This window comes from Dromiciops gliroides, chromosome 3 (genome assembly GCF_019393635.1).
Source record: "Dromiciops gliroides isolate mDroGli1 chromosome 3, mDroGli1.pri, whole genome shotgun sequence".
NCBI lineage: Eukaryota > Metazoa > Chordata > Mammalia > Microbiotheria > Microbiotheriidae > Dromiciops > Dromiciops gliroides.
Window position 1 is genome coordinate 533,111,802 of NC_057863.1, and position 6,609 is coordinate 533,118,410.

Sequence of the window (6,609 nt, forward strand, 5' to 3'; positions counted from 1 at the left end):
GTAAGCACTTAGTAGATGCTTATTGCCTTATCTTCCCTTTCTTCTCTGTTGGCTATCTCCACTTTATGTTGTATATATCTTTTTGGGGGATGGGGGTTGGTTTTGTTTTTTTGCAAGGAAATGAGAGTTATGTGACTTGACCAGGGTCACACAGCTAGTGTCAAGTGTCTGAGGCTGGATTTGAAGTCAGGTCCTCCTGAATCCAGGGCTGGTGCTTTATCCACTTCGCCACCTAGCAACTCCAAGAGATTTGGCAACTTCAAGAGAATATGCTATTAAAATCCTAGAGAAATGGCATATCATAAAAGAGAACAAGGTACCATATGTAACCAGAGAAAGATGTAATGTCCCTCCTGGATCACCCTTTCTTTGTAAAACTTTATTTCACATTTCAGGATGATGAAAAGCTGTATTTTGTTATGCCAAAAACGGAGAGCTACTTAAATACATTTGAAAAATTGGTTCTTTTGATGAGACCTGCACCAGATTTTATACTGCTGAAATCGTATCTGCTTTAGAATACTTTCATGGAAAAGGAATTATTTACAGGGACCTTAAACCTGTGGGGACCAATTTTTAACTGGGGAGTGTTAGCTAAGCGGCTTGCTGCAATATTGGGGCAAGGAAGAAGACCAGCAGCCTCCCTCAAAACAGAACAGGATTTATTTTAACAAGAACGAACTTAAAAACAAAACAAAACAGGATCGGTAGGATCAAGGGAAAGGAAATAAAGTGGTGAAAGGGAAATTATACAACCTCAAAAGATACCACCGCCCAGGAATCAGCTGAGAATACGCAGCAGAACGCCTGTCATTCCAGTGTCCAGCTAGAATGCCCAATTCTCCTCCCCCAATCCTAGAAAAACCCCCACACAGCCCCAGCCAATAGGATGGCTGCTCTGACAGTCACATGACTGCCCTCACTAGGCTTCCAATCATTATAATTTTGCCAGGCCTATGTACCATGGCAACGGCTACAACCTGTGGGTGGAGCACCGTGCGGTTTGCGAAGCCCCAGGCCAGTGCACCCTGAGGCCTAAAAACCTCAAATAACAATTAATTCTTTACAAACCAGAAAACATTTTATTAAATGAAGATATGCACATTCAGATTACAGATTTTGGAACAGCATAAGTATTATCTCCAGATAGTAAACAAGCCAGGGCTAATTCATTTGTAGGAACAGCACAATATGGTTCTCCGCAGCTGCTTACAGAAAAATCTGCATGTAAAAGTTCAGATGTAAATTCTCAGATGTATAATATAGCAGCTTGTAGCAGGATTAGCATCATTTAGAGCAGGAAATGATTATCTTATATTTCAGAAGATAATTAAATTGGAATATGACTTTCAAGAAAAATTCTTCTCTAATGCAAAAGATCTTGTGGAAATACTTCTGGTTTTAGATTCCACAAAGCAATTAGGCTGTGAAGAAATGGATGGATATGGGCCCCTTAAAGATCACTCATTCTTTGAATCCATAACATGGGAGAATCTGCAGCATCAGACACCTCCAAAACTCACGGCATACTTACAAATATGTCATTTTTGTTGTTGTTGCCCCCATCTTGTATATATCTTGTTTGTACATAAGACTATAAGTTCCTTGAGATCAGGAACTGTTTTTTACTTTTCTTATATCTCCAGCATTTAGTACAGTGTCTGGCACATGCTAGGTGCTTAATAAGTGTTTACTGACTGAGAGATATAGAGAATCCTTAGATAAGAAAACTCCCCCTACCAATTCCAGTTGACACCTTCTTGTCTTACAGAGTTGCCTAGAGCACGAAGAGATTAAGTGACTTGCCCAGGGTCACACAGCCTGTTCGGTGTCAGAAGCAGAGGTTGAACCTATGTCTTATTGATTCCAAGGTCAGCTCTCCAATCCACCCAGTCAAACTGCCTTTCTCACAGCTATTAAGTGCCTCCTTTCTGTTGGGCACTGTACTGAGCATTGAAGGTCACAGCATAACAAGAATTACAGCTAGAAGGGCATTTGAAGAGTATCTAGTCAAACTTCCTGATTTTACAGATGAGACTGCAAGAGGTTAATGATTTGTCCAAGTTTACACAGATTGCAGAAACAGATATGAACCTAAGTCTCTTGATTTCTAATCCCTTTCTCTTACAGAGCCTACCTTCAGGAATCTTAGAATCGATTATTAGGAGAATACAATGAATTCGCAAAGTAGAGTAGATATGAAGTGTGAAAGTAAAGACACAAAGTGTTTTGGGAAAATCTAAAGAGGTTTCCCTTGTCCTCTCCCTTCTCTGAATATCATTTGTTTTGCAAAAGGAGTCTTCCCACTTAGCAATAGATTAGAAAACATTTTCTTTTTTTTTCTTATTTTCTTTTTTTCTTTTTTTTGGTGGGACAATGAGGGTCAAGTGACTTGCCCAGGGTCACACAGCTAGTAAGTGTCAAGTGTTTGAGGTCAAATTTAAACTCAGGTCCTCCTGAATCCAGGGCCAGTGCTTTATCCACCGAACCTCCTAGCTGCCCTCTATTTTCTTGTTTCTTAAGTGTAAATCTGCCTCTCCCCCCCCAAAAACTCTCTTGCAGGCAAAAAAAACCCACATCTTGCCTAATGCTTCTCTTGTATCCCTCTCTTAGAGCTGCTCCGTCAATCTGTCAACAAGCATTCATTCATTACCTACTATGTGCTGGACAAAGTGCTGTGCTAACTGCTGGGGATACAAAAATAGTCCCTGCCTGCAGGGGGCTCCCTGTCTAATAGGGGAGACATTGATTAACCAGTCCCCTGCACCTGCTATTGCAAAATCAGATTTTCACATTTCAGTCTTGGGTTAGAACAAATGGTGTCTGGGGCTGCTCTCAAAAGATCTGAGAAGCTGGAAAGATGATCAAGAAAGGGTAGAGGGTGCAGTGACATTCAGGAACTACTTGTTCTCCCTTTGATCAAGATGTCAACAAATTTGGGGCTGCACTTATACACAATACCTCCCCTTGGGGGGAAAAGTTATATTCTAAAATAATCTGAGTATAAAACATTTGTGTGTGTTTTTTTTCATCTTGACTTTTTCTCAGACCATGTATCTCTCCTTTATACCAGAACAGCCAAGACAGAGAGAGGACTGATTATCTCATTAATAGAGCACTTCCTATAAGGAGATAGTGAAAGTGGGAGAGGAATCACGATCTTTTTCTCTCCCCTCCACAGCAGGAACTAGCAGGAAAGGACTGGCTGCAAAGTTTTAATTCCACCTGTCAGTTACATCTCAAATGAAAACCATTTGCATATTTGCCAGAGGGCTTTAAAATTCACAAATTCATGTACTATAATTTGAAGGCCAAAAAATAAACTGAAGCAAGACCAGACTAGTTCCCAGAAGACCTAACTGAACTTTACAAGAATGCCCGCCAATGGTTAAGGCTCTTCCCCCTCCCCTCACCCACACAGGAGACTATAGTGCTGCTGTCCAGCCCGGATTATTGATGTTGTTGGCAGCGCCCTCCTGGGTTCTTTCTGTTGTCATTCACTATGATGTCTTTGCTGGGAGAATGAGGTGGTGGGTTTTCTAAGGTTTATCTTTAAGAGGAGGTGGTCAGGCTAAGGAGCGCTAGGGCAGACAGTGAGACTGGGCAAGGCCTCTACGCGGTATTGGAAATCAGACCATGAGCTGAGTGATGTATCTAGCACAGGAATGAGTCAGAAGCATTCCCCAGAGATTCTGCAGAAAGATACTCTAATCATTTCATTCCAAGTCTCAGGCCAGTTGGGATGATGCCTGATGGAAGGTGAGATAAGAAGGCAGCCTCGGGGATCAATAGCTGTCCTTTTAAAAGAAAGGGTCAGTGGCCCTGGGGTGAAAGCAATGGAGGATGGGCCTAGGGGGGAGGCTGGAGGCATGCCAAGGCCATTGTCCAGGGGCAAAGGGCAGCCCTGTAAATACTACGGGAGCAACCTGCCCCTTCAGCATTTTGCCTTATGTGGTGTCTTTTGAACAAGGTTTTATGGTTTTTTTATAGGGAGAGCCATGTGCCTCCTTATCTTCCTCCAGGCTCCAGGAAGATTTAGTGCTTCTTTCCATACCAGACTTGAGACATACAAGAGAATATAGGCTCAGTTCTCCCCTCCCTGCTTGCTTCAAACCACAAACTGCATAAAAGTCAAAGTCCTGCTGGGAGTCCCTCTTGAAACTAGATGGGAAGTTCTCCAAAGGCAGGGGCTGTCATGAAAGGAAGCACTTTGGAGTAGGGAAAGCCTGGGTTCAAATCCTGTTTCTGACACATGCTAACTGTGCGACCCTGAACAAGTCACATAACCTCTGAGTAAATGCAGAGAAGTGCTCTGTGTACTTTTTCAAGACTCAAGGTATAAAGAAGGTGCTGGCCTACATTGCTATTGTGAGTTTTCTCATCCAGAAGTTCCCTGTACCAATGAAATCACATGTCCAGTCTCTATTCATGTCCCATTTATCCTCACACTTAGTGGAGTGCATTGTACATAATAGGTACTTAATAAATGCACAATAGGAGCTTAATAAGTGCACAAATGAGTGAATGAAAGTATGCAAGATCCTCTTCTTAATATTCCTTAGTCACAAGTCTGACCATGCCATTCCTCTGCCCAAGAAGCTTCAGGGATGCCCTAGGATAGGGATTCCTAACTCCCAAGGGATCCATGGACAAGTATCAAGGAGTCTTCAGACTTGGAATTTGGGGTTGGTTTTTGTTTTTATTTTTATTTTTTTGCAGGGCAATGAGGGTTAAGTGACTTGCCCAGGGTCACACACCTAGTAAGTGTCAAGTGTCTGAGGCCGGATTTGAATTCAGGTACTCCTGAATCCAGGGCTGGTGCTTTATCCACTGCTCCATCTAGCTGCCCCCAAACTTGGAATTTTTAATATTTTGATAACTATGTTTCAATATAATTGATTTCCTTTCTATGTAAACCCTATTTTATTTTATGTATTTTAAAAATTTATTTTGAGAAGGGCTTCAGCAGACACACACAAAAAGGGTGAGGAACCCCTGTCTTAGGTTTCCTAGGATAAAATTAAAACTCTCATGTTCATCATTTAAAGCCTTTCACAATGTAGTGCTAACCTGCGTTCTAGCCTGTTTTCACATTTCTCCCCCGGATGTACTCTATGTTCCAGCCAAACTAAGCTTTCTGACTATTCCCTGTAAGTGCTGTTCCATATCTCACCTCTCTCTCTACTTGGTATGTAGTAAGTGCTTAATAATGGCTTGGTGACTTGATTCTCTGTCTTTGCCCAAGGTGTTTCCCCATTCTTAGACCACTCTGTTTCTTTTGCCTTTGTTCTTAACGTCCAATTCAGTGCCTGACCATGGTAGGCATTTAGCAAATGTTTGTTAATTAAATTGCCTTCAGATTATGAATTAGCTATACAATTGTTTAAGAGTGCAAGCTTGTTGGTTTTGTCTTATTTGTTTTTGTTTAGTGATGCACTCGGATATCACCCAAAGTGAAAGGGAACCATTCAACAACAACGTGCTCATAAGCAAGAAGAACTTAACTCAGAATGCTCAGAAACGTCAAGCCCTTTCTGATATGGCTTTCAACAAGTCCTAAATAAAAGACCCCAACAGAGGCAAGTTTTGGAGGGAGAGCTCTGCATCTAGAGTGCTTTAATACCATTCTAATTAGGGTACCTCCCAACTGATGAGGGCAGCTAGATGGCACAGTAGATAGAGCACTGGCCCTGGAGTCAGGAGGACCCAAGTCCAAATCCGGCCTCAGACACTACTAGCTGTGTGACCCTGGACAAGTCACTTAACCCCTATTTCCTTAAACATCTGGGGCCATCTCCAGTTGTCCTGATCTATATCTTACCACTCACTGAATCCAGATGGCTTTGGAGGAAAGAGTGAGGCTGGTGATCTTGCACAGCCCTCCCTCACTTAAATCCAATTCATGACATCACCCCAATGTCATGGTCCTCTTTGAGAATGAAGGACAAAAACAACAACTTTCCAACTGCTCTCAGTGGCAGACTTCAAAGGGTTACACTAAAGCCCAATCAGATACCTCAGGGGGGTGTCTGGGCAAGACTTCAAGCTCTGTCTTTCAAGAAGGCCAAGAAGTAAAAAGGAGAAGGGAATGATGGGGAGAAGGAAAAGATTAGAGTTCAGGAGTTCCAGTTTCCCATATCCCCTCTCCTCTTGACTTGTTAGTGCTATGTTTTTTCTTTTACAACCTTTGAAGAATGCATTCCAGACTAATATTTCCCAAATTTTTTTACTTATTATCATCAAAACTGTTGTGTGCCCACATTTGTTACTAGTGAAATTATCAGTATCCATTCATTGAGAAAGTACTGGATGACAAAATGACAATGTGTCTGATGTGCATATGGATTCATAGACCACTTGAAAAAACTCTACAGGGTTTCCCTCTGGGGTACTTAGCCTCCAGGCTGCTAAAACTGCTCTAAACATTTTGTCATCAGTGAAGACTTCACCAATTAACTTACTGATGCCCATAGCCTTAGCTTAGATTTATAGAACTTGGAAGAATCTCAAAAAATAATTTAGTCTGTTCCCTTCCTTTTACACAACAGGAAAATGGGTCCCATTGAGGTAGACTAAATTACCCAAGGACAGCTAGTTGCCACAGATAGG